Raw genomic sequence first — 8302 nt, forward strand, 5'->3', positions numbered from 1 at the left:
GGGAGGGCAGAGGCACAGAGGGTGACCAGATGAAGATGGAGCAGGTCAGAGGCTCTGGGGACACCTCTTCACAAGGTAAGATAGATAGAATCCCTGTATCAGTCAAGAGAGGCTGGGCCACCCTGCAGAACAAGCAACCTGCAGATCTCAAAGGTTCATTTTTGGCCATGCCCCGAGTCCATAGGAAGGCACCCGGGGACAAGCAGTTTGATGGAGCAGCTCGTTTAGAACGTGCTGGTCATGGTGGCAGAGGGACAGTGAGAGCACTGACCCAGAGTTGTCACTCATGCCTTCTTTCCCACACCTAAAATCTACTTTCCCCCTCCCCAAGTGGGCCTGCCCTACTTTCATGAGCCTTTTAAACCTGGATCTACAGGCCAGGAACAGAGAGATCCGAGACTGAAGGATGACAGGGATTTGAGGCAAGAGAGACTCTGCAGTGTCCAGTTCCAGCTCCAGGACCTCTGTAGGAGGCTCGGTGGTCTCTTCATGTGTGGCTGGCTCATACGGTTCTTTTTCGTCTAGAAACCTATGACCTAAAGATAAGTTGTCTGTGCCCCCCACCCCCACCCCACTCCTAGCTCCAAGGCACAATCCCAATGCACAGGGGTAGAAAGGGACAGAACAACACAACAAACACCCTGATTCCGAAAGCAGAGGAGGGGGAGAGTTCCAGTAAACAGTGTCCACATCAAACCTAAAATCCTGCTTGGCAGGAATTTTCCCCCACCCAGGAGTGAGGATATTCCTGGAATCATCCCAATCCTGCTGCCTGGGAAGGCCTGGCCAATGCATTGTTCTTTGGAGTCTTGCTTCACCCTTGGGGGTTCTTTCTTCACCATCATCTTCCTTATCTGCACGGATGGGGGTGGGCATTGGGAATACACCCTCCTTGGAAGCTTGGCAATTCCCAGCCCATTTCCATCTGTAGAAGGGTGGAGATTAAGGGTACTCGTAAACCCCAGCCACAATCTCTATTAGTCCTTGTATGTAGTTTCTTTGGCACTGCTAGTTTTTCTCAAAAATTTAGTTAACGTCTCTTTTTATTCTTAAATAATTATACTTTCAGAATATTTTCAATAGGACATTGACGTAAACATGGGGACAACAATAAATATAGTCTATGCCTCTCATTTAAAAACAGGACAGCTATGAGAAGCATTTTAGATATGATTTGTTAAGATACATAGGCTCTAGAGGAAACAGTAAGTTTTTCCCATTTCAATCCATATAAGAACACAACGAAATTCAAATTTCAATGTTCACGGCTACATGACTCTTTGGTGAAAATATTATAACCAGGGAAGAATTGTAAAATATTTTACAATGACAATAAAAAAGTAACTATTGATGGTGTATTTATACAGCATAAGATACATATTTAAGGGTTTTTTAAATGCCTTCGAACTTGAGAACACCAAAGATAACAGAGGGACAGTATCAATTGCAAAGTCACAGGTCTGGAAATGCCATTTCTCCATGGCTTCACTAATGTGTGCACATATTTTAATTTGTATTTCTTCCTTCTTGTCCTCCTTATTTGTGGTGTGTCTCATGACTGTTCTGGACAGTCCTTTGTGGTAGCTTTCCTCTGCTATTTAGACATCCGTAGTCAACACTTGGATACATCTAGGGGCCTGGCAGCTGGAGCCCCACAGCTGAGGGTGTAGCATTCTGACCCACATCAAAGGGCTGAACTTCATTGACTTTTTTTTAAGATAAAGTATTCTCATTTTAAATATTACTAACTAATTAAATTAAAATGTAGTTAACTTCTTACCTAATCTGTTTGATTCCACTTAGCTACATTGTCAGTAGCCACTTTCCCACTTTTTGATACATGCTTTTCTCTCTGAACGTAATTGCAGGTTCTTTGAGCCTCTTGACCTTTGAGGTAAAGTAACACCATTAAGTCTCTTTTCTCTGATTCTTCCAAGTTATCCCAGGTGACAATTAACAAACATTCTACCACTGGATACATGATGGCTCTCCTTCCAGCCCTCACCATCAGTTTTCTCTCTGCCTACTCATCAACCCTTCAGCCAATGCTATGAATCTTATTTTCTGTTGCAGCAGCACCCCACACCTGGTTACTACTCTCTACCCATCAGGAGCTGCTAAGTTATGTTACAGTAACAAATAGTAACAAATGATTCCAAAAGATCTGTGGCTTCAAATACCAAAAGTTTAATTCTAATACATCGATGGTTGGCTGGGGATGACTCTGGGGCATGATCACCCTCACCCCAGCATCCAGATCAACGGGGCAGCCATGCTCTGGAACAATGACATTCACTTCTGTTCATAACAGTCCCAAGGACTGCCCTACCCACAGGGAGCCAGGGGCAGACCCATGAGGTCCCCAGAAGACAAGGAGCTGAGCTATTCAGTGAAGCATTAATAGTTCCCCCCAAATCTGTGACTTCCACAAAATGTGACTTCTGAGGATATTGAGGAAACTGGCAAAGAGTTTGGGGTTGAATTCATGGTAAGTGCATAGAAAACTAAGTGAACAGAAAAGAAGGCAATCGAGCTCCAAAGAAAACAAAAGGAGTCCATTGTAGGTGACCACTTGGCTCAGTTACAGAGGGTATTTTCATGAGAATAACAAACATGAAGCATTGATCTAATGAACTGTTCTGTGTCACTCTAATGGGGTCTTTTGCGGAGTGCACATGGGCAGAGGAGGCAAGAGGAAAGGAAGCTAGGTCCACATCTACATATGGGGAGGTAACCGACAGCACCCCAAACTGAAAGCCCAAGAGGTAGCAATGCAATCATGCTGCGGTGGACAGAGTTCAAGACGCCCCCAACATTCCAGTCCCCGAACTACACATACCTCCTCCCACGTAGTCAAACACTAATGCAGGTGTTTCTGTGAAGGCATTTTACAGATGTGATTAAGGCCCAAATCAGTTGACCTTAAGATGGGGAGGTTATCTGGTAGGCCTGACCCAATCACATGAGCCTGTTTATCTGGGTCTAGGGGTCAGATAGGGAGGTCAGAGAGATTGGAAGCCTGAGAGGGATTTGAGGTGGGGGAGATTTTATGTTGCCGGCTTTGAAGATGGAGGAGAGGCTCTATGGCAAGGACCATGGGTGGCTGAGACGGGCCTCCAGATGACAGCCCGCCGGAACTGGGGACCTCAGCCCTACAACCGCAAAGGAGAGACTTCAACTACAATCCTGTGAGCTTGGACGAGGTCCCTGGGCTCCAGAGAATAATAAGGCCTGGGTGATGCCTTGATTTTGGCCTTGTCAGAACCTGAGCAGAGAAGCCAGCTGCACCATGCCTGGACTTCTGACCTACAGAACAGCCAGATCATAAATGGATGTTTAAAGCTGCTAAACGTGTGGTAATTTGTTACACAATAGAAAACTCTAGCCAGCACTGTTTGAGTTACAGAAATAATCGGGGAAAAGAGGAAAGAGGGATTTGTCTCTGGGGAGGGGGAAGGAAGGAAGGGAAGTTGAGGGACTGCTGTTTCATAACAAACCTTGCACCTTTAAGGTATCTGTGTATATAACTTTGATGTGAGGACTAATCACAATCAAAGATGTGTCAGACTATGAGCACCCAGTTGCTATAGACTGAATGCTTGTGTCCCTCCCCATCAAATTCATAGGTTGAAACCTAACCCCTCATGTGAGGTGGGGCTTTGGGGAGGTGATTAGGTCATGAGGGGGGATCCCCCATGAATAGGATAAGGGCCCTCACAGAAGAGACCCCAGAGAGCCCCTTTGCCCCTTCTGTGTTGTGAGGACCCAGCACTATGTGAGGTTCGTATCTGTGAACCAGGAAGTGGGTTCTCACAAGACACGGGATCTGTGGCACCGTGGTCTAGGACTTCCAGCCTGTTGTTTATAAGCCACCTAGTCGGTGGTGTTCAGTGATGGCAGCCCAAATGGACTAAGACAGCAACAAAATCTATCCCCACTTTCTGTAGCAGTGACTGACCACGTGGGTCCCCGCACAGCTGTGCAGTTACATGTGACCAGGTGACCCAGTTCAGAGGGAGGGAATAGGAGTGGAGGGGCTGTGGGCTGCTTCTGCCCTGGGGCTTTGAAGAGGGTGGGTTTCTGTCCTTCATGTTCTCTTTCCCCTTCTGCCAACTGGATGATTATGACAACAAAGCCCTTGGGGATGATGGAGCCACCAAATAGAAGAGATGTGCCAGCAGTGCTCTTCTGGGTGGTCAATGTATTTGAGCCCCAACAATTCAGGGCCTACCTGTTATTGGGGCTTACGTGCTTTAACTAATGAAAAAGTGGAAGTGAGAGGAATGGATGGAAGAAAAACAAGAAAACAAGGTATATGAGGAAGGGGCTCAGTGCCAAGCAAAGCGAGGGTTGTGCTTTGTTCTACAGTGTTATCTCTAGGGTTGGATTCTTGGTGGCAGCAAGGGTGTGGGGTGCCAGCTCTGGGCATTGTCTTCTCTACTTCTCCTCCCCAGGGCAGCCACTGCCTCTAACTCCTGCAGCCACTCACAAGCCATGGCCCGGAGCTGGGCCGAGGGTGGCTGGGATTTACCACGACTATCTCGTGATGTCCTGATGCTCAGGCCCCCTCACTCACGGAAGGCAAGCAGTGTCCTCTTCATCCAGCCCAGGGGTCACTCGTAGGCTCCCACCTGCTCCTGTCTCCTGACTTAGTCAGAGTATCATAAAGAATAACTCACTTCAGGAGGACTTTGGCCCTGAGTCTTTGCAGCCTTCAAGTCTGATCATTTCAGAATTGGATAGTTGGATGAAAACTTCTGACCCAAACCGCATCACAGTTACCAATGGCTTGATGTGTCAAAAGGAGAACAAGCCATTCTCTGTTGTATGACACGGGGGTGGGGTAGAAAACTGTTTTCATGTCCCATCTCCCAGTGGTCCTAGAGTACAAAATAATTCATCAGGTCCTAAATGATGAAAGCCGGCTTCACATCTGGTGCACACTTACATGGCAAAAGATTAAAACCAGAAATGCTTCTGAGACCAGCCATCAAAAGACCGAAGAGATATTTACAGTGTCTGCAACAAATGTAGGAGGAAAGCATGTTAAAATGATGGATGGCCCCTTCCAGGCTTGCTGGAGCAGATGGCTCCCAGTCCTAAACACAGCAACTGACATGGGATCCTGCCTTCCTTCCTGATAATCTGGGAGGATCTCTGGTTGCCATGATAATTGCCTGTTCTGTGTGTCCCCTCCCAGTCTCACCTCTTGGTCGTCTGCTGTTCGTAATTTGTGATCCTCTCCCTGGGTGGGTGTTCAGGGTCAAATGCTGCATTTCATCCTTTTGACATAACTCTGAGATTCCTGCCAAGCCCCGGTCAGTAGCAATAAGTCCCAACCTTTGGGAACAGTTCAGAACTCCCCTGACACATTGACACATGTGGAAATGCTGCAAGGAAGTTACCGTTCCCTCCCATTTCACGAGTGAGAAAACTGAGCCTCAGTCAGCTTGAGAGACTTCCCCCAGGCCACACATACCAAGATGCAGAGCCCCAAGTGTCAGCCCCGAGTTCTTTTACCTCATGTTGGTGTCCCCACCCCCAGCCTACGGGAAGTTAGCTAATTAATGTGAGGATTTATCAAATCAATTAAATTAGAGCAAGGCTGGTCCATTCTGGGCTCTCATGGAAATCCTGATTAATGACTATTCCCATTAATGGGATTGGGAGGATTTGCAATGGACAATATAGGATAAGGCTGTCTTTAATTCTTGGCTGTTTGCATGTAGGACTTAGGTGAAAGACGGAAGGGTGGTGAGGTTTAGCTGATAGTGTACAAATGAAGCAGGATGCTTTTATGCTAGTACTCCAGATGATACTGCTTCAGGCATCATAAAATCCCAGAAACGGGGGCTGGGGACAATCTACTGGGTCATGCGCACCTGATTCACGGTCAAGTGAGCTCTTGGGGCACATGGGGTCTGTTGTCTCCTTGGGGGGGGAGGGGCAGGGAACATCCATCCATCCCTCACCCACACCCGCCATATGTTCAGTTGGTGTTCTGGGCTTTGGGTTTCCTCTGTAGGATAGTATATCAAGAGAGTCAGTTATTATACCTGGTTTTAGAGTTAAATTAGTTGATTTAAAATATCCTCAAAATGTAGTATGAATTGTTCCTTTCTGTGGGAGCCTCTTTGAACTGGAGCTTCCTGATTTGGTATTGGTGTGAAACTTCTTTCACAGGTAAAACAGATAGCTGTGTGACCAAGGTTATTGACATTTCAGGAAAAAAGAAATGTTTCTCCCCCACCTCCACTCCCCCCCCCCTCAAAAAAAGGAAAGGAGAAGTCGAAAATGAATTAGTTTTCATCCCATTACAGGTAACTTGAGAGCAGCCAAGAGGCTGCCATCTCTGATCAGAAATCATTTCCTGGAAGTCCAGAAATAGTCCACTGGGAACTGCTGACTAAGCCCCTTTGAGGGGTCTGCCTTAGGTCTGGTGGGTGACCATGAGGTAGGTCCCCCGAAGGCTCCTCTGAGTGGAGAAGGATGCCCCCGGGTCTGGGTCAGCCCTGGGGTCAGTTACCAGACAGTCCTCCATTCCACTTCCCCGCTGTGCCCAGTACCTCACCGTGCAGCCCCTCAGGAAACAGGTGCCCAGGGAATGGGGGAATTCCTCATCCACATTCTGTTGTCGCCTTGAAGTCCCCCCTTAAGGACCTTTATCTGCCTGGGTGTCATTGTGAGGCAGGAACTCTGGGACTGAGAACGCTAGCACTGCAGTCCAGACTCCCAGGCTGGCCAAGAGTGGGAGAGGCAGGTGAGCAGCCCACTTGCAGACCTATCCGGGAGGGGCACACACGCTTCTACACACCGCACCTCTACTACGTGCCGGTGACACAGAGGTCCAGGTGGTGCGGGAGCTGCCCCTGCCCTTGGGGAGGCCTGTGGTGCCAGCAGAGGGACCAGGGATGCCCTGACCCTCCAGGACACTGCCAAGCTAAAGGGGAGCCTGCACTTGAAAGCAGAATATGTTGCAATTTCGCAAGGTACTTTTAAACATTGTTGCAACATTGTTGCTGGTTTTTTTTTTTTTTTTAATGGCCTCCAAGTGTTTGACGCCTCTCCCTTTGGATCTGGACAGCTCTTGACTGCTTTAACCCACAGAATACAGTAGAAAGGAAGCTTTGTGACTCCTTGAGCCTCTGTCCCTTCCCCTCAGCTCTCACCTGGCTCTCTTGGAGGGTACTTTCATATGCTCCCTCTTAGAGCCCTGAGCTTCCCTATAAGAAATTCAGCAGCCCTGAACTGGTGGCTGATCCCCACCGCAGTGCCAGGCATGTCAGTGAAGAAGCATCCTGGCAGTCGACCCTCAGGTCCTCCAGCCTTCCAGAAGTCCCAGCTGAGACCCCAAACATTGGTGAAGCGGACAGAAACCATCCCTTCCAGGACCCGTCAAAATTCTTAGCCCACAAAAGCAATGGTTGTTGCTTTAGAGCAATGTGTCAGGGGTTGTTTGTCACAGAGCAATAGCAACTGGAACAAACATGGTTTCTTTAAACCAAGAAATGACTGGCCTGGTGCTCAGAGAAAAATGATCTCTTTCAGTCCTGGGAAGGGGGAAACCGATGATGGTAGCCTTAGGTCTGAGGTCTGGACTCCATGCGTGAGCTCATGGATTTCCTTTGTTTGACTGAGGGACTCACTTGAGACTTCCCTGGTGCTTGCAGCTGCCTGGTGGGTGCACTAAGGGACCTCAAGTGGTGAGCTCTCTGCCTTCTCAGAGCCTTCTCTGACGAGATGCGTGAATGCTCAACTCCATGTCACCCATCTGGCACACGACCCATGTAGGGTCCTTGCAGCCCAGTCTCCTCCCCAGGAGAATGACCGGGACTATGGCCGTCCTAGGCCTGGCCCCTCTGATGCATTCTCCAAAATTCCATGTTTCCACAGCTTCTTTATCCATTATTTAATTCCATTATTTAATTTGAAAAACACTGAAGAGCTGATTACTATTTTCTCCAGGAAAAGAACCATTTCTTTGCTCTTTGGCCAACTCATGCATGTACAGACTGGTTTTCTCTATTTACTTGTTATGACGGCTGTTGCTAATAATTTACTGTGTCGATCAGTTCTTGCTGCATAACAAGGTAGCCCCAGACTTAGTGGCTCTAAACAACAATAAACATTTACTATGACTCACTTTCTGTGGATCTGGGAAGGGCTAAGCTGGGGGTTTCTGGCTTGGGGTCTCTCTCACGGGATTGCGGTCATGACATTGACTGGGACCACAGTCATCCAAAGATCTGACTGGGGCTGGAGAATCTGCTTCACGGTGGTTCCCCCAAATGGCTGGCAGGTT

This window comes from Ursus maritimus, unplaced genomic scaffold (assembly GCF_017311325.1).
Source record: "Ursus maritimus isolate PB19 unplaced genomic scaffold, ASM1731132v1 scaffold_27, whole genome shotgun sequence".
Taxonomy (NCBI): domain Eukaryota; kingdom Metazoa; phylum Chordata; class Mammalia; order Carnivora; family Ursidae; genus Ursus; species Ursus maritimus.